The sequence below is a fragment of the Camelus ferus genome, chromosome 33, assembly GCF_009834535.1.
Source record: "Camelus ferus isolate YT-003-E chromosome 33, BCGSAC_Cfer_1.0, whole genome shotgun sequence".
Lineage (NCBI taxonomy): Eukaryota > Metazoa > Chordata > Mammalia > Artiodactyla > Camelidae > Camelus > Camelus ferus.
In genome coordinates this window covers 14,097,172-14,125,146 of record NC_045728.1, presented here as the reverse complement: position 1 = coordinate 14,125,146, position 27,975 = coordinate 14,097,172, and the positions used below count along the sequence as shown (strand labels likewise).

At 37.2% G+C, this 27,975-nt stretch overlaps 1 protein-coding gene and 1 long non-coding RNA gene across 5 annotated transcripts in view; both read right to left on the bottom strand.

Moving 5' to 3' along the window:
- The window catches only part of CADM1 (cell adhesion molecule 1), a 315,991-nt gene that overhangs the window by 193,517 nt on the left and 94,499 nt on the right, over nucleotides 1-27,975 (bottom strand). The gene's annotated exons all lie outside the window — the stretch shown is intronic.
- Nucleotides 11-27,184, bottom strand: LOC116661177. The gene is made up of 4 exons (XR_004316960.1): nucleotides 27,173-27,184; nucleotides 20,345-20,351; nucleotides 9,809-9,819; nucleotides 11-253 (listed from the first exon to the last, which is right to left on the bottom strand). It is a non-coding gene; the product is annotated as an uncharacterized LOC116661177 (long non-coding RNA).

Here is a 27,975-nt window from a genome sequence, read left to right as displayed (position 1 = left end):
AAATGGTCTATATACCCCAATTAAAAGGCAGAGATTGTCAGGTTGTATTTTTTTTTAAAGCAAGCCCCAACTATATACTTAATACAAGAAAAATACTTTAAATATAAAGACACAGATAGGTTAAAAGTAAAAACACAGAGAAAGACCTATCATGTTAACAGTAAAACCAAGTGTAAGTGCTCCCCATAAGCGCTGTATTTCTGGTGTGTGATATACCTCAAAAGTAAAACTCTGTCAAGCAATTCACATGATGCTGGTTTAGAGAACTATGAAAGTGGCTCTTTTGAATTTATTTTTATATATTTTACAAAATCATCAGGGAAGGCATAATTCATTATAACAAATATCCCTTACAGGATCACATAATATATTCTCTTCAACATAATTCAGTGCCAGGAAAATGTCTGCAATTCCATTTGAATTTGTGTGCTTTCTTTAACCAGGTAAGTACTGTATGAGCCAAAGTTTTCTCTTTATGTCTTGGCTAACAATCAGAAGGCCAAAGCTCAATTTAGTGCCAAAGTCTAAAAATAAATTCACCCTAGGCACTTAGCAGGATTCTCTCTCTCCTTCTAATTAGTTTTTGACCTCTCCTAAAATTATTTCACTTGTACTATAACATTGGAAGCTACTTTGAATTCTTTTTTTGAAGAGACACGTTTTATAACAAAGAATATCAGGAATCAGACATGAGTATTTGCTCCGCAACTTATAACAATGTGTGACCTACATCACAAAGAAGTTGAATAACTGCTCTGAAGTTTTGTTTTGCACAAGGTGAGAGTAACAGTGGCCACTTTGCCTCCCTCTTAAGGATGTTAATAAACTGTTAACGTCTGCAAATTTAAAAACACAAAACAAAGTTACTATTAAATGAAGTTAGAGTATTAAAAAAGTTAAAGGTTTATCAAAATTAATATGGTTGGATTTTTAAAACCAAAATCTGATCTTATGATGTAGTCATTTCCAGGTTAATTAACTCTTTTCCCCCCTGTTATCAGCATTAAATCAGTTCAAAGCTAGATGGATCCACTTCAGCCTACAGTATGTTCTGAGAGAGAAGAAATAAAATGACCAGCCACAGTCAGATTTCAGAACTCTGAATGCAGAAACAGGATAAAGGAAAACACTGGCACTCTCAGGTGAGCCTGGATGAAAGAAGGCGTAACCTAAACCAGGCCTGGATCCACAGAAGTAATAAACATGGGCCCCCAAAGGCTTGTGAATTCAGGTATGCACTTGTTACTCCTTTGATTGTCAATTAACATATCTGCATAAGAGGAAAGAAAAGGAACAAGGGTACAAGGACATAAATTGCTCTGATATTTTATCAAATGCAGAATTGCCCTTGAGCAAATCTACTCCAGTACCAGGCATTCTGCTCGAAGCGGTGAGAATTCTCCCTCTGGCCCCAGGCAGAGCCTTAGTTGTGAGGTTCCCCTGGATTTTAGCACTCCGAGTGGTCAAAGGTAGCCTAGCTTTTCTAGGAGTGAAATGACTGTAGTCTTTTCTAGTAGCTGTGCAGAGCAGCACGTTAAACAAGAAAAAAGAATTCAGATGGTGCATGGGTGGCTCATCAAAAATATGGCCAATCAAGAAAATAAAAAGGGGAACCCACAGAAGAAAACTGGAGGTACGATTAAATATCTGTATCATAAAAATAGTTCACGAAACAGATCTGTGGTTCTTATACGTTGGTGAGTATCACAAGCAGCTCTGGAACTTAAAAATGCAGATCCCAAACTTGACCTACCAAAGGCTATGCCAGTGTGTGTCTGATGTTGAGAACCTCTAATGTTAATTTCATCAGGAACCAGGATTTGAGACACAAACAAATGAAAACACAAATGTGTGATTTAAGTTAATGTGTGATTTTTAAGTCAAAAATGTGTAGTCCTGAATTTGAAGAGTCAAGGTGAAGTCATCATGCACTTCATCTTTAAGACAACGACAGCAATGCATTTCCGAGCTCTGTACAATAAAATGATCTAAGAGCAATGATTAATCCCAAAGCAGTAAGCATCCCCTTGTGACCAGATTATGGTTTCTAAATAACATTTCCCACTAAAAGGAATAAGCTCATAGGAAAAATAGCTAATTCCAGGTGCAAGGGGGGAAAACAAAACCCAAATACAAACCTTATAAAATAAACCTGGATTATCTCATCATATCAGGGAAAAACGATGTTAACAAAGATTCTGAGGCCATGTTAAAAGATCTCAAAAACCAACATGGAGAGGTTTCCATGGCAAAAACAGAATAATTTGAGTATCAATAGAATAGTAATTATAATAGGTTTAAGTATAAGTATGTTTAAAGCTATGAGTTAAAAAAAAAATACTAAAACAAAACAAAACCTCCATGATTATTTTTAAAGGGTATTAGAAAACCAACTAATTATTTGGAAAATTAGGAAAGAACTGAAACTACTGAAAGAACGAATCTAAGCCTCGATCTTCAAATGGTTATTAATACCACATGCACCCAAAAAAGGGACATACATTATGTGCCTACCTGTGGAGTTTTCTTGTCCTTCAAACACCCAAGAAAAGAAAAAGAAAAATCAAACCCAAATCAGACATACTTGTACTCTGATTTATAGGAAATCAAGAGATAAATATGCTAAATGAGGCTAGAAGAAGCAAAATCCAATTGGGGGAAATGCTACAGCTCTAACTGTCTGATTTCCTCAACAAATAAACTGCAAGGGAGAAAAGAGAAGAATGAGGGAGAAGCTATAGGTTAAAAGAGACCTGATGTTAAAATGATCCATGGAGGGGAAGGGGGTGGTGGAGGGCAGAAATGGGTGAGATTCTAAATGAAATAATGTTGGCCGTGAGTTAATAATTGTTGAAGTTAAGTGATGGGAACAGGAGGGTCCAATACACTATTCCCTCTGCTTTTGTATGTTTGACATTTTTCACAGTCAGAAGTTTAAAAATCTCAAAGCAAAAACAAACAAAAAATACCGTGGCATTAAAGTTCAAATCTGAACTATCGTTGAGGGGAGAAGAGGAGTCATTATGAGAGGGCAGGAGGGAGACTTCTGGACTATCGTCTGAAGTCTGTTTCTTGACCTGCTTAATGGTTACGCAGGAATTTATTTTGTTATGTTATTGAACATTTATATTTTGTGCAACTCTCTAGTGTTCTATTCCAACCAAAATTAGTGGAGTATGCAGAAAATTAGCAATATAATCACAGGAAATGCATTCAATAAATGGAAGTATTTAATACCTTGTAAGGCATAATACCCACATAGGGTTTAGGAAATTGATGGACATTGATCAAAAGGAAAAGACAATGTGTTGTGAACGTTGTATCTCAGCCTTTAATCTCATGGGAACTAATCATAAGACACAGACCCACGACAGAATCAGGACATATTAAATACAAGGACTACACTAATAATAACAACAGCAAATACCTATGAAGTACCAATGAAGTACTATGTGTTAGTTGAGTTAAAGGATGGTTATAAATTCTTTAAACCATTCTTTCAGATAAGATACAAATATTCAGCTTTCACTTTAATGTTAAATGCATTTTTGTGGATATACTAGCCAGTCTACATTTATTTACTGGTATATTCTACAAAGATGAAATTACTGTCCTGTACAAAGAGGAAAGCATAACAAATCAATATGTAACTTATTTTGAAAAAGTCAAAGTGAGTTGAGAGGCCATGTTGCTAAATGTTTACAAGCAAGATCTTTGGTGTCAGTGAGGTTTAGATGGGAATCCTCACTCACCTACAGGTTGTGTGACATTAAGCAGGTACTTAATCTTTTGGGGTCATACTTTCCACATTTGTAAATGGAGTGGTATTATCGCTTCCAGTTATTATGAGAATTAAATGAGATCGAACTTTTTGTTCAGTGCCTGGCAAACAGTACCTGCTCATTAAATGTTAATTACTATATATTTATTACTGTTATAATTATAAAAGGATAATTATATATACATAATATTACCCCTCTTATAGATATTATATATATTATAATATATACTATCCCTCTGCAATATATCCCTTAGTAGTTTCAAAACATTCCTCGAAAAGAAATGTGATGAAGAAAATTACAAAAAAGTAAATGTCCCTACATCATAGGTTCAGGGAGAAAAAAAGAATGTTTTATTTCAAAAAAGAGGGATGGTTACCAGGGGGGTGGAAGGTGGGAAGGGATAGACTGGGATTTCAAAACTGTAGAATACACTACACTGTATAGCACAGGGAAATATACACAAAATGTTATGATAACTCACAGAGAAAAAAATGTGACAATGAGTGTGTATATGTCCATGAATAACTGAAAAATTGTGCTGAACACTGGAATTTGACACAACATTGTAAAATGATTATAAATCAATAAAAAATGTTAAAAAAAAAAGAGGGAGAAAATATTTTAAAAAATAAAACAAAGGGGAATATGACAGCACAATGGTTAAAAACTTAAAAGCAAGATACCAGAAAAGTGAAATTCAAAACATAACCACTGGTTTGAAGCTGAAAAAATAAAACCATAAGGCAGATTTAAAAGAAATTATTCAATAGTCATAAAGCACTGGCTGAGAGAATCAGGTCATGCGGTACAAAAACTCATGGGAAACCCACCTGAACCAGAGAGCCGTGAAAAGGATGTTAGCTCGTCTCTGAAGCAGGTACCACTTACCTGAGTGTGAAGACACAGCGCCAGTCACTGGGGATCCGTCAGCTAATTCCCGAGGACACGGGTGGTCCTGGTCTCTCTCTCTCTGAGGCTCCAAAGCCTCTCAGAGCCCACAGGACTTTAAAGGTACTTAAATATGTGGTATATTTTGACAACAGAGTGTTTTATAAGTCATTTGTCATCAGCAAACTTTAGACAAGGTTAATGAAAGTTCTGTCACTTTAATGTCTAGCCGGCTTTAAATTACAAATGTCATGCGCCGTGACTAAAGAAAGGGCACTACAATAATACCATAAACCATCATCTCCAGGGACATACAGGTAATTGCATAGCTCATTAAAAAACTGTTTTAATTATTAATTGACCGTGTCAGAGTTGTCCTTTGAAGTCAGTTTTAATTTTTTTTTTCCTTGCAAGCATTATGATTTCAAGCTGACCTACAGAACTCTGTGTACCACCTAAAACACTGCCAAACAGTGGTTACCAAGAGAGCGCTCCAAAACTTGGAATTATTTTCAAGTCATCTGCAAATAATTTGCTTCTCGCGGGGAAGGAAACAGCAGAACACTTTTGGAGAAGTTGGCTGTGTTCTAATCACCTTATAGAGACTACAGGACAAAAGAGAAATGAATAATCATTTTTTAAAAAGCCAGGAGTTAGAGCAAGCTTTCAGCTTTTTGTTAAATTTTTCTTCCATGATAATGTGAAACAAGGACCAAAAAGTTTTGCAGGGAACCACAGGGCGATTGGATCAGGAAGGACTTAGCTAAACTTACAAAGGAGAGAGCTAGTTAAATTTTTTTATTTAATAAATAATTCTAGAAATATACTGGTTGCTGTTGCCAAAACTGAACAGTCATTCTTCACAACTGGCAACAGCAATAATTCATACACTTAAAACTTTCTTTAAGTTCCACCACCCAAGAGAGAAACCAGTAGTCTCACATTTTTTTCTCTGAGTGAATGTCGAAGGTACCTTATAGAAAGACAAGAGTACGTCCACTCCCATGAAAGATGCCGGTGGCAAGCTTAAGTGACTAATTCTATATTTATAAAGAGACAAACATCCATAATGTCAAATGACAGTTCTCACTGATTTATTACCAAATTGAACTTTCCACTATAAGAGAAAAGAATTTCTCAAAATCTGATCTTATAAATTAATCCAGACCTTCTTGAAAACCATTTTAAAAAAGCCAATGCCAACCTTAAGTTTGAATGATTCATTGGCTTGTAAAAATTTGAGATGAATATGTCTGGTAGCAAATTTCCAGAGCAAGAACCCTCTTACGACACAACCTAAAACCCTACTGTCACAGGTCCTAGGCAGCTGGGGAGCAGTAGTGAAATTGACTATTTCCATCAATACCAACACCGACAGCAAGTTTGTCCACCAAGTTTGCAGGGCTAACAGCTTACAACTCAAACCTAGGATCAATGTGTGAACTCCGCTGTTGTTAATGACCATGCAGGGTGAGGAACACCAGAAAAATGCCAGCATCCTCGGGCCTCACACATCCTCTCCCAGAATGTGAAAATAAGACAAGTCAATTCTGCTGCGTTGTCTGCACCTGAGAATTAAACCGCAACTACCAACTGATAACAGAAATTACTCTCATTGGTGGCTCAACACTTGATTTTCCTTTGCCACATCAAGCAGAGCCTGGCAGGTAGCAGGATGACAGAAAAAAGCCATTCCACCCACATTTCCCGAATTGTGGAAAACAGAACGAGCAAAGATACGCAGAAAATCACCTAAGAAAAGTAAGTCAAGAAATACATAAGTACATAAATAATAAAAGAAAAACAGAGTCAGAGGCAGGACCCAAGAGCACAGAGGTCAGCGGATTAAGGATCAGGAATAAATCCAGCCAGCTCTCTGCTTTTGTGGAGCCCAAGAGCTAAGAATAGCTGTTCCACTTTTAAATGATTGAAAAAAAAATTTTTTTTAGGAATGATACATCACAACTCATGAAAATTATATGAAGTTCAAATTTCAGTGTCCATAAATAAATTTTTATTGGAACACAGCCATGTTCACGGGTTTCCATACTGTCTGCAGCAGTTTTCACACTACAATGGTTGGGAAAGACAGCAGAGGGCCCCAGAAGTGCAACATAGTTACTACCTTATCCTGGACAGGAGAAGTCTGCCAACCTCTGCTGTAATGAAATGGGACCTACAATCTTCACCTTGGATGGCAAATCAAGTGAGCTCGCCCCATTTCCATACCTTCAAGCAATCTTGATATTTAATAATTTAAAGACCTCCCCCCACCAAAGAGGAGATTTCACAATAAATGGTAAGTATCTCTAGCTAGAGGGCGCAGCATGAGTGTTTCCAAATTGATGATCAAGTTCTGTTTCTGGTACACACATATAAGTGCAGTACAATGTACAATATTCTAATTAAATTGAAGAATGGCCACGCAAGCCCTGTTTCCATTAGCCAGGTCTTATTTGATTTAGCAGCAGTAATGAATGCTGAATCAGGTTAGCGTTGTTAAGCTTATCTGGCTTGGCCAATCTACTGAAATTAGGATAATAAAACTGAAGATATGTAATACTGAAGACATTTAAAAAGGAAAACTCGTTTATCTTCAATTAAAATATTCACCATACTGACAATAAACTTATTACCCCTCCCTACAGAAAGGTTAGGTTGAAGAAAATGGCACATTAAAAAGAACTCAGTCCAGCATAGGGACCAGAGAGTTACATTTTAGAAGACCCAAAATAGCCTGGTGTTCTTGTGATACCAACATTTCACACGTTTGTTGGGGGGAAAAAAAGAAAAGAAAAAAAAAAAGAAAACAGGCTAAACACAGAAGCTCAAAATATTCTCTAACTGACAAAACACTGCACTAGATTTTTGGCTTTCAATAAAGCTAAAATTTTCTACATGGAACAGGGAAGGAATGGTGATTCAGTTTCTTGAAATGAGCAAAGCCTTACGTGGGCAACTTACCCGTTTGTCTGAGTTATTGGGGGAACTAACTATGTGGTCAGCACCTCTGATCAAATTTACCTTTTGATGCTAAAACTGAAATTATGGCTCATTTCATTTTCCAGATTTTATGAGTTTATTGACACAAACACACAGAATATAAACTCCATTCTGAAACTGTATCAATCATCTTCGTATGTTATAAAATATAGTATCGCTAATAATATTTGTTTTAGGCACCAATTAATTTTATGAGGGAATAATAAAACAGAGCCTCTTCCTCCCCCTACAGTATAGACTACATAATAAAATCAGCAGATATAGGCCAAATCAATGGGGTGAAAACAAGCTATTTGAAACTGGCTACAAAGATGCACTAATTCCAACTCTCAAAAGACATTGATTCCTAGGACCAGGAGCTCCATCCCACTCAAAACCAGAGCAGCCAGAATCTATACTTCGAAAGGAAGCTATGCAGTTCCTCTATTTCCTCACTTCCTATAATTTAGAAGACATAAAATGAATATGGTTTAAAAAAAAGCCAGAAAGAAAACCAAGAAGGTTACAAACTGGAAGGAAAAAAAAATGTATAAATGCTGAATTAGCAGCTGAAGAGAAGTTCCACAAAACTGCACCGACCCGAGCTGTGACATCGAACGTGAGCAACTCACATCCCTCACGTGCCAGTCCTGATTATTCTCTTTAAAGTGCTACAGTGTGCTATCTTCAAAATATTAAACCATCCATCACCGTTGGTAATCCCATTAAACAATCTCTGGGTATACCAACCAGTTGAATGAGAATGAAACCCCCTAACGATTATCTAAAATAGGAACCAAATGATTTAAAGGGAAAATAAATTACTTTCTGAATTTAGGCAAATAGAAATTTTAAAACTTTTTTTTTCTCTTCTCTACCACCAAAATAAATAAATTGAATAAGGAAGCGTTAGGCTATCCTGCCACTTTTAAGTACTAGGAAATTAGTCTTAAAAGACTATGGTTACTACAAACAAGCAAACAGAAAAGGCTATGATTGCCTAAGCCCTCTTCCATTTTTCAGAAACAGTTACGGAGTAGAGAGTGAGATTCCATAACTGGAGGTAACCAAGCCGATTTTAGATGATTATGCGTGTATGCTGAAAAAGGAATTCAAGCATTCATTTTAGAGAAGAATGGAGACATGGATCAGATTGTCTCCAAGCTTTATCTTCAAAGGAGAATGTGATTGAGGCCACATAAAATGAAACACAACTACAGCAGTAGCTTTGACTTAAACAAAGAGCTTAGTATTTATTTTAAACTCTTAATTAGTGATGCTTTTAAAAAATGAAAAATGAGCGTATTCCTTTCAGAAGTGCTGAGAGGCTCCCTTTCACACAAGACCCACAAGGAAGGTGATAACAACAACTTTCAAGATCATGCAAGATGCAATTCCAGAGGAAAATCACAAACTATAAATACCATTCAGAGGAAACTCCCTTTCCACCACAGACATGTAACAATGGATAAAGTCGACCATTACATGAATGCATAAGGTTAATTCATTAACCTTATTAGCCAAGAGGGAGTCGGCGACATGTAGCAAAAACAGCTACGTGGGTTCATAATCTCAGTTCTAATTTTTATTAAACTGTTTAACCTTAGAAATGTCACTTAACCCTTCTGAGCCTCAGGTTTCTTATTTGTAAAATGGGAACATCTTCCTCATTGGATAGTTAAAAGGTTTGAATGAGAAAACATATATGAGCTATTGAAAACAGTACTTGATACAATGAGTACATAATACATCAACCCCCTCCCCTCGCACAACCAAACACTCCCTAAACAGGAGCACGTGCGAGGCTAGCACACTTTCTCAAGTGTGATCCGTGAAAAATAATTTCAAATGGTACCTAAAGCTTTTTAGTTTTAATATTTGAGATTTTAATTTAAACATGTATTAAAAGAAAATATAGCCCTCCAATTTCATGACAAATACTGATCTGGATGAGTCTGAGTAAAAAAAGATTAATCGACTTAAAGAGAAATTTCATTATGCAAATAATAACATTGGCAATATAAAGATATGGCAAAAATCATACAGGAAAGAAACACTATGTTTTAAGAATATATATATATTTACACATGTAAGAAAGGGTTTCTGTCATCAAAAAATTTACACCCCAATGTTCATAGCAGCGCTATTTACAATACATGGGAACAGCCTAAATGTCCATCAACAGGTGACTGGATAAAGAAGATGTGGTATATTTATACAATGGAATACTACTCAGCCATAAAAACCGACAACATAATGCCATTTGCAGCAACATGGATGCTCCTGGAGAATGTCATTCTAAGTAAGCCAGAAAGAGAAAGAAAAATACCATATGAGATTGCTCATATGTGGAATCTAAAAAACAAAAACAAAAACAAACAAACAAAAACAAAGCGTAAATACAGGACAGAAATAGACTCATAGACAGAGAATACAGACTTTGTGGTTGACAGGTGGGTGGAGGGTAGGAAGGGATAGACTGAGATTTCAAAATTGTAGAATAGATAAACAAGATTATACTGTATAGCACAGGGAAATATACACAAAATGTTATGATAACTCACAGAGAAAAAAATGTGACAATGAGTGTGTATATGTCCATGAATGACTGAAAAATTGTGAACACTGGAATTTGACACAACATTGTAAAATGATTATAAATCAATAAAAAAAAGTTAAAAAAAATTTACAATCTAAGGACTGTGTGGATCACAAGTGACTAAACAAATGAAATATCCCACATATTTCGAGCTCAGAGTCATATTCAAGAAGAATAGTGTTAAAAAATCCCCCTCTTCTTGGCTCTTTTAACATGTATCACATATAAAAGCTCTTTAAAAATAAATGAGGTTAACAATCGTCGTGCTGAGCTGTAACATAAGCTGATTTCGGAGTCTTGTAGAGTAGCATGTTAGGAATTTGTATGTTAAATCTTCTCTTTGAATTATCCAGGAAATCATTATTTTCTCACCTTTATTTTCTTTATAGGAAACTAAGAAAACAAGGGTTTCTGCTGGTTTACCAGCCAAATCACTCAAGACATGTGCAGCAAAACAAGGAACAATCTACTTAAAACTCTTAAGATCCAAGAACACTAACTGGCTTTACATTTCAGCAAGTCTCATCCTTAGAGACCCTACGTGTGACAAGAATAAGCAGAATTTGCATTTGAAAATAGAGTAAAACAAACTAAATGTCCTTTTCAAGGGAAATGAATAACAAAATAAGAAAGAAAAAGAAAAGGACTTTTATATGTATTCCCAAGGAAATCCAGACTCCTTAAAAGCACTCATAACAGGTAGGAAGGACCTTCTTGAAACTCTTACATATCTTAAAACAAAACAAAACAACTGTCCTCTTACCATCTCATAATTCGTGACCTACATTCACTATTGCTTCTTTAACCTCTCTCGAAGTTGTCTTCTTACACGATTCCTCTACAATATTTTAATAGTAAACCTCCGTCATGTCAAAATTTATCCACACACAGTAATAGTTTTAAAAAAAATTTTGATGAAAAAATTAAAAGCTACCTACAGGCCTCTGAAGCCACATTGAAAGAGGTTTAATGCCCAGGGAGCACGCAGTTCTGCAGCGGAGATACACAAAAGAAGGGCATTCTGTGCAAAAGGAAATACACAAAGCAGTAAGTAAAAAGATATCTAGCAGTGACATTCTCTGAAATACAAGATCTGCTTCTATAGTTTGGACCATTCAAGGTGAGAGCATGTTAATGGCTAATTAGGATCCTGTATTAGCTAATAGGCAAGAAGAATAAAGCTTCACCATATCACAAAATCACTCTGTCATATTGACATTCATTCCAAACGTCGCTGTGCATTGATTTTCTTAGAAGCTTTGTGATTCAGCTGCCTCTGAACCACACTTAGAGCAATGCCCACCTGCATCGCTGGCTAAATAGGGCTTTTTTTAGAAAAGAAATGGATAAAGGTGGCAGAATTAATAAATTATCATTTTTCTTCACAACTTTCTTAGGAAAATTGGTACAGAGCAAAAAACAAAAAAATCTGTAAAAAAAAAAATAGGCTTGGGATTGAATAGAGTTTCTTAGATGGGAGTTTTGAAATATATATATTTTTTAAATCCTCTATTTTCTTTGAAAGCGATGTTTTAGTCCTAATAGCTGATCTTTACTCTGGTTCTTCTATTTTTCTGCTTTTTTCCATCAATCAACCTTAATTACTTTTCATACCAAGAACCAACAGCAAGGAACTGGGGGTGGGGTGGGGGCAGACACTCAGTAGACCCTACGGATTCCATAAGAGTTCCTGAAAAAAAAAAAATGACACTGATCTTCATCTGTGTAGAAAAATCCAAATCCCAGGGTCATTGCCACTAAATCGGCAGACCAGTGTGATGTGTGCTGCCGTCAATTTGGCTATTCTACCTTGACTTTTGAATGTCAAAAATAATATGGACGGAATTGACTAAGCTGTCTCCGAGGTACTGCCTTTAAAATTTTTAACTTTATGGCCATTAAATATTGAACAGATAATTGGATTTATCCCCTTCAGTGCTTTATGGATGTACAAAGTACCTACCTTCTCCTGTTTTATTCAAATTAATGGTGCTCTTTTAAAGTGTCTGCCCTGAGCGCACACTGCAGCCGACTCATTAAAAGGATGCTTCACCTTTCTGCTTACCAACTCTTTTCTCCATTTGGAGTGAGAGGGCAAAACCCACACTCAAACCCACACAGTTAAGGGCAAACCTATCGAGAGTCACCCTGAAAACTAGAATCTTCCCTCCCTACACTCAAGCACACGATGTGATTTGGCAGTCGATTAGCTGTTACCATGGAAAACCACAACAGGGAATCCATTTCTTCTGTTTTTAATTAAAGCATTTATAAATGTTTCCTTGCAACTGGATAGCTTACAGCTGCATCATAAAATCAAGTCTGGAGAACACAAGGATGCTAGCATCTCTCCAGAGGATTAGCCAAATGAAACCTGGGATTGGATACTGGACAGGGGAAAAATATATATATACCCGCGGACGGGCTGTGCATTTCACACTAGTGATAAGGTATTTCCATCAGGTATGACTAACACCTACAAACGGACAATCTGAAAATAACTCTGGTGGAGGTGTGAGTGGAAAGGGGTTAATGGAAATAATGTTTTCATTTTAAACAATATAAATCCACAACTGGCATTCCATTGGCCCATGACCTCCCCTTACCCAATCCTTGTTCAAGTCATTTGCTAGTGTAATTGAAACCTTCTTTGAGAGTCTTTAGATTTCATTTCATGTTTGGGGGACAATGCAGCTAAAAGACATTTACCATCCATCTTTCTTAACATTCCTAATCTAAATAGAAGACCCAAATCCAAGACTGTGCCTTTGATGGATCGCTCGCCTTCCTATACAGTAGAGCTTAAAGAGATCCTATTACTGCTCTCAGAACCCTTACAGAAAACATACATTCATACTCATTTTAGTTTTTACCGCCGAGCTGAACAGCAGACATTTATTTCTAATGGGTTTTTAAAGAAGCAGATAAGCTTTCAATTAAAAAATTCAAAAGAGCAAGATAAAAACAATGAACACATTACAAGCAGGTGGGGAAAAAAAAAGCCCAACATGACATGCTAAAAAAATATAAAACTGGAAATAAGATTTGCTGCTTCTGAGTAAAATGCTAAAGAAAAACTCCAGAGCTTTTTCCTATATGTGAGTACTTTTTCATACAGGTCTCCATCTATGAATTTCTCTTATAGCTGAAACAGGCTATGAGGAAGTGCCTCCATCTAACTGTCCAGTGTCATTAATATAACACTACTAGGGGATATACGTTTGATGATCATCTCAATTCTTCTATTATACATGCATTCAAAATAATGGGTTTTATTTTAAGTTTGTCTTGGAAAGTATATGAGGTCTGCCTAACATGAACCCAAATCTTTAACTGCTATAGATAGGAAAATTTTAAGGATTGGGGAAAAAAAAAAACACACCCATCTTAGTCAGGTCCATATTAGACTAGTGGCTAACTTAATCAAGAAATTTCACAATCTGTTTGTCAGAAAATCCTTCACAAACACAGGTAGATAAAGCCTTAACTTCAACATTCAAATCGGCTTCTCAGAACAGCTCCCAGGCTGCACAAAGGCAGCCTCCTTTCATTTCCATTTCTAATTCTTTGACTTACAAGAGTCACAGCTGCCCAGTATCAAAAATACAAATCAAGCTTGCTGACAGTGCCGCCACCCCACCCCGAGACACTGATTCTAGAGTGTCTTTGGTGTACAAGCTTCTTTATTTCATTCTGTGCACTGGGATTTTTTCCTACATAAGAACAGGACAAAACTGGACACATTGCGATATTAAGATGACATGAGTTTACCTCTAACAAAATAACCTGCTGGATTGCAAAGAGCCACTGCTAAATTCATTGAGCCCTTATTTTTACAAATCAAGGTCGGTCCTGGAAAACCACTTCACCTGAGGCTATCTAGAAGTTCATTAAGTCATTCAGCGTTAACTGTTGTGGGGTGTAAGTATGGCTCAGTGGTAAAGCTCATGCTTAGCATGCATGAGGTCATAGGTTCAATCTCCAGTACCTCCATTTAAAAAAAAAGGAGAAAAGAATTAACTGTTGTGAGTCCATCATTCCACAAACCCCAATTGTAATTCTGAACAAGAAGAAGATATAAGAATATCTCATGGGCAAGTCCACAAATTCCAAATATTTATAGTAAAGAAAAACTATACATTTCACCATGACCCAAAGTGGGAGAACACACTTACATTCCATGTGGAGCTGGAGTATACATCAACCTTTCTATATTAAACACATTTTAAGCCTTCTTAAAAAGATATTTAGTAAGGAGTTTAACTCCTGAAAAATGCATACATTTGATGCCCATCACTCAAAGATGTTTTCAGAATGTAACTAAAAGACTGTATACTGGTGAGCTTATAAAGGAGTCGGAGAAAGAAAAAAAAGCCAAACAGGTAACAACAGTGTACGGAATCAGGGAACTCAGTCCCCCAGATACACAAACAAAGGCACTAACAAAGGGCATGTCACAAAGTACCTGGTACTTGCCCCATCTGTGAACCAATTCTGCTTCCAATTTTCTACTGTACAAAAAAACTTGAGTGGCTGCAAAAATCAAAAGAGGCTTTTGCTCCCTTTGAATTCCTGAGAAGTATGCTTGATTAGGGAAAAATAATTAGAAGAATAAAATAAGGATGATTTTAACATTAAGAGAATCAATCACATTTCCTTTAGATAAATGACCAACTTCCCACAGTGATGCCTGTCTCAGTATAACTTTATATAGAGTTTGGAATCTGGAAAGCATGCTAATGTTTTACACATTCAAAAATTAATATTAAATAAACAAGGGCGGGAAAAATAAAAAATAAAGTTGAAAGCAAACTGAAGCAAATGAACACAAACGTCCCTCAAATCAATGATATAATCATTATGAAAGGAGAGGAGAAAAAGATACAAGTCTGACCTCAATATTTTACTCTTTTCTCTATGCTAAGAAGGCAAACACGTCCTGAACTTTTTTTTAGTAAGTCTGTTTTCTGTCGTGGATGAGCGAAGCAAGGCTGAAACTAATTTTAGATATACTGTAAGACTGAGTAAATGAGTAACTGTGTTAGGAGCCAGGTTTTCACCGTGGAAGACAGAGAATCAAATACAGAATGGAGATAAGCATCCTCTGTGGAAATGGTGTGGACTTCCTAGTCTACTAGCGCAAACTCAAGATGTCTAAGTGATGGACACATGTGTGAGCACACACGTGTGTATTATTTTTCCTAACTCTGACTCCTAAGATGGCCTAGAAGCAAATCTACTCCATTCATAAGGAGCACACTTGGCACCACAACATTGGTTTCTAAGACCATTCTCCTCCAAAAGGAATCAGAAATCGTCATAGAAATAAATGGCTGAGTACAGGGCTGTGGTAGACTTCTCTACAAGATGAACCTAGTACATCTCATGTCAGGAAAAAAGTTAGTGCTCAAAAAAATGGTGGGAGCGTATTAAAGGACAGAGGAGACAACATGAAGGCTCCCACAGATTAAGTCTAGGAGAATTTGAGTATAAAAATACTCAAGAAAAGTAATAAGTAATTAAGCATTAAAAAAGGAAGTCTAAGAGTCAATACCAATGATGGAAGAGAAAGAGAGATAATGGATGGATGGATGGATGATGGATGGGTGGGACAAAGGATTCTTCTCTACGGGACAATGCTGACTAGTAACTAGTAAATGTTGACGTCATAAATCAAAACCATCATGGGAAAGACTAGATCACACAAGAATCAAGAGAAGTTAAATCTAAGGTGAAATTTTTGAAGTTACTTGCATGTCACCACAGATCGTTTACTAGTTGCAAGGGAAAGTACAGTAACTACACAGTGGAAAAATCAGATACCATCTTGACTGAATAATCAAAATTAATATTACCAATTAAGGGCAGAAGGAAACTGGGTACCTCTGGATGTAATACTCTAAGAAGGACACGTCACTTAATTATTATTCCAGCTGGGAATATATAGCCTTAATATCATCATGAGGAAGCATCAAACCCAAATGAGCACATTTTTATTAAAAAAAAAAAAGAGAGAGAGAGAGAGAAGAGGGCCTTGCCTTATATATTTTTTAATGTTAATGTCATAAAAGCAAAGATGGCGGGAGGATATAGCTCAGTGGTAGAGTGCGTGCTTAGCTGCACAAGGTCATGGGGTCAATCCCCAGTACCTGCATTAAAAAAAAATAATAATTAAAAAAACACCTAATTACTTCCCCCCAAATACATTTAAAATTTTTTTAAATAAAATAAATAAAAGCAAAGATAGCCCCATTAAAGGAGACATAACAACTAAATGCATTATCTGATCCTGGAACATGATGTAATACTGCAGGAGGAAAAACGCTAGAAAGGATATCATTAGATCAACTGACCAATACGAAATATGGACACAAGAGTACAGCATCACATCAATGTTAAATCTCCTAGAGTTAATCATTGTACTGTGCAATTGCAGTTGTATAAGTCATATAAGAAAACGTTCTTATTCCTTGGAAATACTCTGTCAAGTATTTGGAAGCAAAGGGGCATGACGTATGCAACTTACTCTCAAATGGTTTAGGAAAAAACTGCATAGAGAAAGACAAGGAAAGAGAAGAGAGGGAGGGAGTGTTCATACTCACAAACGAAAAAGCACACAGAGCCAAAGGGCAGCAAGAGGTGAATCTGCCTAAAGGGAATATGGATGCTTTTTGTACTATTCCTACAACTTTCCAGTAAGTTTGAAACTATTTCCCAAAAAAGTTAAAAAAAAATAAAAAACCCACCCTCCTCTCCTATACAACCCAGTGAATTTATTAAAATGACATATTCAGTGTTCCTATCTTCACACTTCATTTCTATTAAGATCACCTAAATGTGGAGAAAGTGTTATGCACAAAGATGTCTATCACAGTATTGTTTATAAAAGTAAAAAAACAAAAAGTTTTTCAAAAAACTGAGGTAATGGTTAATTAAACTATGCTATGAAAATTCAAAAGAACATTATGCAGCCTTTAAATGTGTGTACAAAAGTTTATAATAACCATTGGAAATACATTATATAAAATTAAGTGAAAACAAAAGTGTTAAAGATGATATATATATAGTTTGGTCACAAGCAGGTAAAGCAGACAGATAAAAAGAGAAAGAAAAAAAAAAAACAACATAGAAAAAATGTTAAAAAGAAACCCAAGAAAATGCCAACACTGGTCATCCCTCCCAGAGATGGCTTAGCAATGATTTTTCTCCCTTCTGCTTTCTGTAGATTCCAAATATGTAATGCTTGTGTAATAATGTTATGATAAAAACGTTTATTCTCAGAATAATAACATAATAGAAGTAAATAGAAATAAGTTTAATTTACTTAAGTTCTTCAGGGATCTCTGCTGTATAAAGTAAATGATACTTAACTGTGGAAGTTCAACTATGTAAATTGAATTTGAGCTACTTCTGGTCCCAAAGATGGGAAATGAAATAGAGAAACGGGGAGTCACGCTAGGATAGTCTCTAGTAGAATTTGTCTAAGGTGGTGAATGCACACATTCACGAGATGCCTCCTTTCTTATTCTGAGCCATGGGAAGATGTTGAGATCACTTTATAGCATCCCACCGCACGCCCCCGTCCTCCTACCCCCACCACACACACACCCCCGACCTTGAAGGAGGGGAGAAGAGAAGCAGGGGCTAGTGCAGGATGGTGGCCTCACTCTCATGTGCTGTGCTTCATGGCCTCATTTCTCCCTACTCCTGCTCAGATGCTCAGGGGTGCCCATTCCAGCTGAAATCCTTCAGTTCAGTCCTGGTCAGTAGCTTTGATGTTCTCCAGGTGCAACTGGAGCAGCCCAATTATTCTGTCTAGATAACTTGTCTTTATATACATATAGGGCTTATTGCGGTATTCAGAGAGCGAGAGAGAAAGAGAATGAAAGAGAGGTGTGTGTATTAGGGGAGAGGGAGGAACAGAGGGAAAGAAGGAGGGGGAGAAATCATCAGCGCTTTTAAAAAGTAGGTGACACAGATATAGAAAATAAACTTACGGTTACCGGGTGGGCAGGAGGGGGAAGGGGTAAATTGGGAATTTGGGATTTGCAGATATACACTACTGTACATAAAATACATAAACAACAAGGTCCTATTTTAGAGCACAGGGAACTATATTCAATACCTTGTAATAGCCTATAATGAAAAGGAATGTGGAAAGGAATATATACACACACACACACACACACACACACACACACACACACACATAACTGAATCACTATGCTGTACACCAGAAATTAACACATTATAAACCGACTATACTTCAATTAAAAAATAATAATAAAAAATAAGTAAAAAAGTAGGTGACAGTGGTGAGATGGGAAGGTTTGGTTAACTGAAAGGTTGAAAGAAAAACTGAAACACAGCACCATTCATTTCCTAATAGCACGTGAGGCGCCCACAGTCACTGCCAAAAGGCCAGGCTATTTTTCCAAAGGAGTTTTTAAAAGAAGTGAGTATGGTAAATAAAAGGGGAAGCTTCCTGATGAAACAATTATTATAGCTCAGTTCCTGTTTAAGAGATGCATATTTGTAAGCATTTAATTATATTTACTTCTTAATATACGCTGGTGTGAGTAATCTTGAACTTCAACTGAATCTCATAACTCAGCCAATGAAATAATTAACATTCTTTTGCCAACCTGATTTGGATGAAAAAGTCAAACACTTCATTTAAAATTTATGTGAGGTACATTCATCAGAATACACTAATTTCTCATTCAGATTTCAAATTGAATCAATTTAATGACTGCCGATAGCAAAGCAATAGGAATGCAAAGAAGAAAAATAGTCATACAATTGACAATTACCCAAAGTTCCTGTCATGTTTTATGAATCAACAATTGTCTCGAAACTTATGAAAGAAATCAATGTGTATTAATTTCTAGAATCTTATAACCTATCTGCACTAAACTATAAAAAGTGAGTACAATTAGACATACAGTTTAAAGAATTCATCAATTTGAATGAACAGAAATAAAAGAACATCTCTAAGATCCCATGTTCCTTTTCAAGGCTGCACAAGTCTCAGGGCTGTCTAGTTTACCGCTATTTCTCCTCCGCATTCACGTTCTTTATCAGCAAAATGGTTACAATGGCCTTTCAGACTTGAGTGATGAATGACAAAACAACATAGTTCCATTCTCAAATCTGAATAGCCTTGGAACACAGCTCCAAGAAGCAACTGCAATGATTATGCCAAAGAATAAATAACACCCAGCAAGATGATCGAATTCTAAAATTAAGCATGAAAAAGGAGGAGGAGAAATAAAAGGAGAAGGAGAAGGCAAAAAAGAAGAGGAAGATGGGGAGGGGGGTTCCCCCTTTAATTTCAACACAAAAATAATGAAAAGTGAAAACTCACCCCCTATCACCATTCTTCCTGTCTCCCCTGAAACAGAACACCAGGACTTTCTGTGGGAGAGACTGGATTATTTCTTACCCAGGGGTGAATAAATCTCACTCCGGTTTTACCTCTTGCCTCTCCACTCTCCATATTTATAAAACTTCTTTAAAGCTACACACATTCTGACAACCAGAAGCGACAAAGCCACCGCCCTGGTGCTGCAGCAGGTGGGGCCCCCGACAAAAAGCGGAGCTCCTACCGATGGATGCAATCAGACAGGAAGACCTGCTTCAAACGCCCACCCCCCAGCAATGCGTATGGTGGGTTCTGGACCAAGGTGATGGATTTCTGTCGGCTATCCTAAAAAAGAGATTAACCTGTACAGCACAGAATTATAACTGGCCTAATTAAAAAACAAAATGGTAAATTTACAGTGGTAATACCACCACAAAGAATAAAGATTTCTGCAAAAGTAAAAGCAGTAAATCCAAATCTCGTTCAGATGTCATAGTCGCATTATGCCTGAGACCAACCACCCAATTTAAACTGTAAAGCGCCCCCCGCAAGCACTCCCAGTCCCTCTCACCGGGCTCTGTTTTTTTCCATAGTTGTTTTCATATTCAAAGCACTACGTAATTTGCTCACTTATTATGTTAATTGCCTAGTTCTCACTCGCCCCTCCTCTGCCCTCCCTGAATGTAAGCGCTACAGAGGGTGGGATATTTGTCTGTTGCGTTTACTAACACACCTCCTTGCCCAGCACATAACAGATACTCAATAAATGTCTGTTAAATGAATGAATCATTCATTAAGCCAAATGATTTCTTAAAGCTTTTCTAATTCAAGCAGAAAAGGCAAAAATTAGGGAATCTTTAAAGAGTTATAATAGGACAGATAAAGGGTTATTATCTTTACTATAAAAAGCCTATTTTTGTTGATTAAAGACCACACACACACATACACACACAGTTTCTTTCAAATACTGATTCAGAAATGAGTGAAGCATCTAAACAACGGCGTCTAAAAAAAAATTAATGAATAAAACAGCAAATGGTTAATAAACATTTGGAGAAAAATAAACTCACTAATAGCAAATAAACACTAAAATAAAAACAATATTTTTCCCTCTGAGTAATTAGCCAAGATTTTAAAAACTAAGATGGCCCAACACAATGACAGTGTAGTAAGCCAGTCTTTCTCAGCCAGTAGGAATGCAATTAAAACAACCATTCTAGAGAATAATTTGGAAATGGGAATTTAGAGCTAAAACAGATCCAAATCTCTAACCCAGGAATTGCATTTTGTGAAGCCTTATTTCAAAGAGACACTTTGAAATACAGACAAGATCAAACACAAAGATGTTCATCAAAGCATTAGGTACAATATAGCAAAACTCTGGAAACAATCCAGGGGATTAACACCAGAGAAACAGTTCAATTATGGTACATCCACTAAATTAATTACTATACAGTCTTCAAAATGTATGCTTGAAGAATTTTTATAAAAGACAAAAGACTGTGAATAATACAATATTAAATAAATAAAAGCAAGATAAAGTCTATTCTGAGCCACGCAAGGCAATATGCAAAGAAGGCAGAAAATACTATTGTCCAGAATATTTATTGCTGAGTGGTAGGATTACAGGTGAATTTTATTCTCCATATTATACTTTTAGGGATTTTTGTATTTATTTTAAACATGTTCTACCTTTATAACAAAAAAAAAATTATATGAAAAAAGGAATTCATAGAAGACTTAAGAAAAGAAAGATTTCACAGAAAGGTTGAGACAAAATATGCTTTTAAGAGTTGTCATAATAGCAAGAAGAAGAAAATCTTTAAAACTACAGTCTTGAAAAAAAGGAGCACACGTTAGCAGTAGCTGAAAAAACACCAAAATCGAATTTTTAAGTAGCAGAATATCTTTAATCCCCTTTAAATAAAAAACAGCAAATAAGAAACCACAGCCCTGAACAACCTCTATAGGGTCCTTTCATTCCAAAATTATATTCTTAGAATTTTTCTTTTAAAATTCAATATGAAATGTGACAGGGAATCTTTAGACAGGGAATCTTGTAAGTTTTATTTCCCAACTCATATAGCTATGAAAGAGGAACAAATCTGAATTAAAAAAAAGGAGAATATACAAAACATATGGCGTTAGCTCTGTCCTTCATCATGAGTATAAACTAAAATTATTGATAATAAATGGGCTTTTCAATAAATCAGCCAAATATAGAGTCACTGATCACGGCAATAAATCATCTGCTAGGAAAAGGCTGAATTTACAAAAACAGCCCTATCTTTATGGATGGTCAAACGAAAAAACTATCCAAACTCTTAGGAAAGAACTTTATCTGAATCTGTATAGGCAGAGTGATCATTTAGACTATTCCACACCAAATTTAAACATTCAAAACAAAGAAGGTTGTTATACTTACAGATACAGACCGATAGACCTAACATTTGCACCTGCTCTTTGGAAATCTACAGGACTGTGTCAACAGCAATATGAACACCCTTTGCAGCCATCTGCCAGCACTGCTTCATGAAATTACAGCAGGTCTCTATCCACACCAAGTTTTAGGGCTGTCCACAGAGGCAGTAAAAGCAAATGTGAAGAGAAGGCAAGAAAATTCAAGCAAACCTATTACTTTTCTTTTAAGCTCAAATCTATTTCTTAAGGCTAGACATAAGAAGCAAGACGCCAGGATACCAAGACTTTCCTTTATCACCTTTGCTTTGAATCTAGCTCCAGAGGGAAAATCATGTTTACGAGAACCACGACGAGACATGTGAAAAGCAATAACCACGGTAAATGAAGAAAAGGGGGGAGGGGGGCGCAGGTTAAGTTTTACTCAGAACTTTATTGCAAAGGTACTTTATGAGATGAAGAAACCTACTTCTCTTCTCCTCGAGCGTTACATATTGAAAAACGAAAACATGATTAAACTATTCTTTTAATGTCATCTCGTCATTTATAAAGAGCTTAAGGAAAACAATTTGCATGCAGGCTAAGCACGATGGTGCCTCATGTGGAACCCAATGTCAAAAACTAAAGTTCAATTTCCAGTGCTAATCAAGTTTCTAAAACAGGAACTCTGTTCTTTTCCCTGCATGCTTTTTTGGGTTTGTTTGTTGGTTTCACAGTCTTAATTCAAAATGTACTAAAATATTTTGGAGTCAGTTTTTTTTAACAGGCAAATGTAGCATGTTTAAAAAAGAAAAAGAAAAAGCAGAGGTAATTACTGCTCACCCGCTGTTCTCATTCCAGGAGAAAGGGACAAAAGAGCAGATCAGAACTTCTGGATTGTTTTAATGGGTGTGGGTTTATGAAAGAAAGTGACAGAAGTACCAGGGAGATTCAGCATAAAATAAGGAGTGACAAACAGATTTATAAAAGTCAAATACGCCTGCGACACTTTGACTTGCCCTTGATAACTCGGTTTTCTGCCATTACTGCATAGAAAGCAGTGGGTTGCCAAACTTGTCTGTATCTTAGAATCATCTGGAGATCTTTTAAAAATTCCAAAGCCCAGGCCCCACCCCCAAACAATTAGACCATAATCTCTGAGGAATGAAGGGAGACATCAAAGTTTTTAAAAGTTTCCCGGCTTTCAGAATCCCTGACACAAAGAATAGAAACCAAATAAATTCTTCTGCTTCCTTTGAGATTTGCTGTAGATGTCATCCCACGGAATTTTTTAAAAGAAAGAAAGGAAGAAAGGAAGGGAGGGAGGGAGGGAGGAAGGAAGGAAGGAAGAAAGGAAGAAAGGAAGAAGAAGGAAGAAAGGAAGGAAGGAAGAAAGGAAGAAAGGAAGGAAGAAAGAAAGAAAGGAAGAAAGGAAAGAAGGAAGGAAGATCACTAAACCAATGCATTAATCTATTAACTGTTTTTTTTTTTTTTAAAGAAATCCATTTACACACATACTCACTGCCGTTACTGAAGCTGGCTCAACAAAATGCTCAAAGAAATCATTACAAGGGTACATGGCATTATTATGCTGAGATGAGTTTACCCTGCACAGCATCCTTGGGTGAAGGAGCAGAAGGGAGAGAGTCTTATTACCAAACTCACAACAAGGCTATGCAGATTCCAAGGTGACTATTACAGCTTCCTAGAGACAAATTGGCAGCAATTAGAAAGAGACGTTTGAAGAACGTGAATTTGCTGAGCCTCACCTACCTTAGTTCTTCTTCTCACAAGGGAAAGGACATTAATACCCTCTACCTATTAAGTATGAAGATGGAGAAAGACGGAAAGAAGAAAATCCCAAACCCTTAATTCCATTAAAAAAAAAAGGCTCGTGGCAGCTAATTTTCTGATTGTAAGTATTATTTAAACATGTCCAAAAGATCTTCCTTGTGACATAACATTTTCTTCCCCTCTAGTTTTTTTAGCCCTTATATCTCTAAAAAAAATAAAGGTACATGTGTTCGGTGTATACCACTGGTTCATGACATTCAAAGAGATCATCGTGTACAGAGCACCACCTGTGTACTTAGTTTAAATCTGCACAAATCCTCCATCCCTAAGAAAGAGTATAGATTATTTTTATGCCAGCCAAATAGGAGAATATCCCAGACACCAGATGATGGAGCGGCCCCTGAGGGACCATAATGCTAACATGCTGATGAGCACTATAAAATTTGGCTTTCAAAGACACCTCCCAGGTTGGCAGTGCTTCCAGAGATCTCCGTGAATAGTGAAGACAGAGCTGCTAACGGTGATGGAAGCAAAGGGCATGAGGCAGGAAGCCCATCCCCGTGCGTGCGATCACATTGGAGTTAAGACACAAGAAATTCTCTTAGAAGAAAACCAGGAAAAATTGGTGCCTCCACTTCTGTGCTACAGACATGGTGGGGCAGCATAGGTTTAAAACCATAAACCTGGACCACGATTCAAAGACCTAAGGGTGAGACGCGTAACGTTTTCCTCTGCGCTGGCATTTGGCATCCTGGTGATTTCAACGACATTTATGATGGACCAACCTGCGACAAAGCACCGCTTAACTAACTTTTTTTTTTAATAGCACATAAAGGTGAAGGGGATACGTCTTTGCACAACAGATATACTAGACATTAACTTTAGAGTTGTCCTCTCTCGTCCTGAATTTTCTTCTGCCTCCATCCTGCAGTGAAGTCACGATACTTCCGTAACAGAATAACTCCCATGGAAACAGACTGACATCATAAACACCAGATTAAGACGTGGCTGCAAAGCCAAAGGAGATGATGGGCAGGGAAGGAAGAGGCTATAATTCAAACAAATCTCTTCCATAATAGCTCTGGGAATACTAAACATTACTGGCCAAGTAAATTGCTTTTTGTAGAAGTGTTCTCTTTTTTGAAGTTTGCCCCAGAGTGAAAGTCTCTCTGTAAGTCAGAACCTTAGCATTATTTTAATGTACTGTTCTGTATTTAATAATCTTATGCTTCAGACATTAGTCTGTTGCCATGGGAATGACAGCAGCACAAATACAGGATTACGGCTATCAAGCAGGAGAAAAGAAATTATGAATAAGCCTCGTTATGTTCAATAATTAGCAGCTACACGGAAAAAAACAAAACCATGAATTTAGGTTGATGCATTTATCTCAGTGTTTGAATACAACTCTGAGTGCGTTATTGCTTTAAAAAGAGATGCTAGCAAACTGCCAAAAAAATCTTGACGAGCAGTTGCTCCTCAGGGCTGTAATTTAAAAACTCATCCTGTCCATCTCTCTCCTCCTATTTTCATTCTTTCCCCGCAGAAGGTTGGTAACATGGGTTATAGATAGCATTGCAAGATGGATTCTGGTCATTGGAACCAACATTTTTGGGGGGTTCAGCATGAAAATATTGGACATAACTGGCTCCTCTACCGCAGTTAACTGCACTGGGAACAGCTTCCAGGAAGATTTGCCCTCTCAACCACAATGAATAGTCTATGTGTCAAGATACGGAATGGAAGGCGTAGGAAAGGATGGCTAAGAATGGGACATAAAAGTCTACCTGGACCAACATGCAATCCACAGAGGTCTCTTATTTCTTCTGTAGTGACAGTAAAGAACACTGTCCACTAAAATGTCCACCTCAATGACCAGGGAATTATTCCTCGCCATCAGAACTTTTCTTTACAAGGCTGGCAACTTTACTAATTACAGGATCTCTCCTGGACAACCATTTTGAGATTATCAGAGACTGCTAAGGCAGTCCTTCACTAAACCAAAGTCTACACCCAAATATACAAAGACATGGACTACAGCAAGGCCAGAGCATCAAGTCTCCCCGGAGTATTTGGGAAAACGGGTGCATGGCTAGACCTCTGGCATCCTGTGGATTCATCGCCTTTTTCCACAAAAGTAGCCATTTTAACATTATCCATTGGAAAGCAGGTGGCAAGAACAAAATGTCCATCTCCTCTTAAACAGGTAAACATTTAACTAAGATTGACGGCGCCCTAGTACCTACCAACTTCCCAAATCCCCTCTTCTATGAGGTTTCTGCGTTCGAAGGCAATGGCACCACACAGCATCGGAGGAAAGTAATTTTAGAACATGCCATCCACATTAACTGGTCGTGAATAGGCTCTGATTAAAATATAAAGAGCTTTTAAAATAATTTAAAATGATTCACTGGAACTAATTTGGAGGTATTTTAATCTCTGAATGTGCAACGAACTGTAGTCTCTCTTGGCCCCAGCCTCTCCTTGGAGAGGGACATTTCTAGTTAGGCCTTCTGCCATTGGGTAAGAGATCTCAGTGCCACTTCAACCCAACTGCATTTTGCCTGCGCAGTTCCCTCTACCTTTTCTGATGTGTGATCTGTGTCTTTCCCCCTCAGGCACAGTTCTCTTCCACTTGCCAAACCAGACTGTGTACACTCTCCCTTCTCAACAAATCTCGCTCATCTGTTTACTAAGCCAGATAGCGAGATAATTCTCAACACAACAATGTGACGATGATTTAAAGAATCGCCTGAGATCAAAAGACCTCAGCTTACATTCTTTAGTCATTTGTTTGAATTCCATCTTAGATTAAACAAAGGAATATTTTCCCAGCATAACGTTCTAACATAGTCCTGGAGATTCAACTGAGAACACTTGTGAACCAACACCTAAGCCACACTTAAGTAGGCTTCTCTACTGGGACATGAAGTTCAAGGGGATGTTTGCCGCTTTGGAAAGTGCCTTCTTAGACCTACTAGAGATTCCTTCACAAAGTCCTTTGGCGCCTGGTCTCCAAGATTCCCTGAATATCAGCCCAAGACACTGCAGAGAAGAGCCGCTGATCTCTATTTTCTTGCTTTCTAGAATTACCGCTTCTTTCTGAGACTCTGCCCAAAGAGCCGGGGGTGAGAAGAAATGAGGGACAGATCTACCCATTGGAACAATGTGATGAACACAGATATTCCCTGATTCAATCCTCCCGGCAACCTGGTAAAGCAGGTGTTATTATACTCACTTAATAAGTGAAGAAACGGAGGGAGAAAAAGAAGAATGTACCATTCCTAACAGAACGATTAGGAACGGCAGATGGAATTCAAACCCAATACCACTCCAAAACCCAAGTTCTTTCCGCCATGTCCTTACTGAAATCCAGTCTTCTTGAAAGCAGGAACCCTGTCTTTTTATCCTTCTGTGGAATCTCCAAAACTACAAGTGCAAAGAGTCCTTAACAAATATGTATTAACAAGCAAGAGGCAAAGGATTTATCAGAAACTATCTAGTTTGCTTTGTCAAGGCAATGCCCTTGCCCAGCCCAGCCCAGGGCACACATGCCAACATAACTTACTGCCACAGCACCAGAGGCGACAGATGGAGCCTTAAACATCCACCCATTCTGAAGCTGAGGCATCCAAGCCTAAGGCTGACACTTACCTAAAAGAAAGAAGAGAGAAAACACAATGACTGTAAATGGAGACAGTTACCGCTTAGAAACCTTATCAACAGAAGTATTAAAATATACTTTCATTTTATAATCAATGGGTCCTGGGCACAATAGTATATATAAGGAGAGCTATTTCTTCGTATCTCTCAATTTTTCAAGGCCATCTTTCATTCTTCATTACTGAGGATTTAAATTCCACTCACCTTACCTTAGACGAGTCTTTACTTTTTTTTTGAGATAATAAAACACTTTAAAAGACCCATGGATTCTCTCTCCAGGAAATTACATAGAGACACGGCTCTCACATAGCTTCAGTGCATTCCCAGCCCTCCTGCAGTCCACCCACTAACCCCATGACTAACATCTGATGTGGGACTAGGCTGTGAGATATCCCTGAAGTTTAAGTATGCTTCGAATTGCTTCAGAACCCCACATAAACTTTACATTCTTAAAAATGAGTGCAATATATGTACAAAACTTTGTACCCAGCAAATAGAAAAGGCAC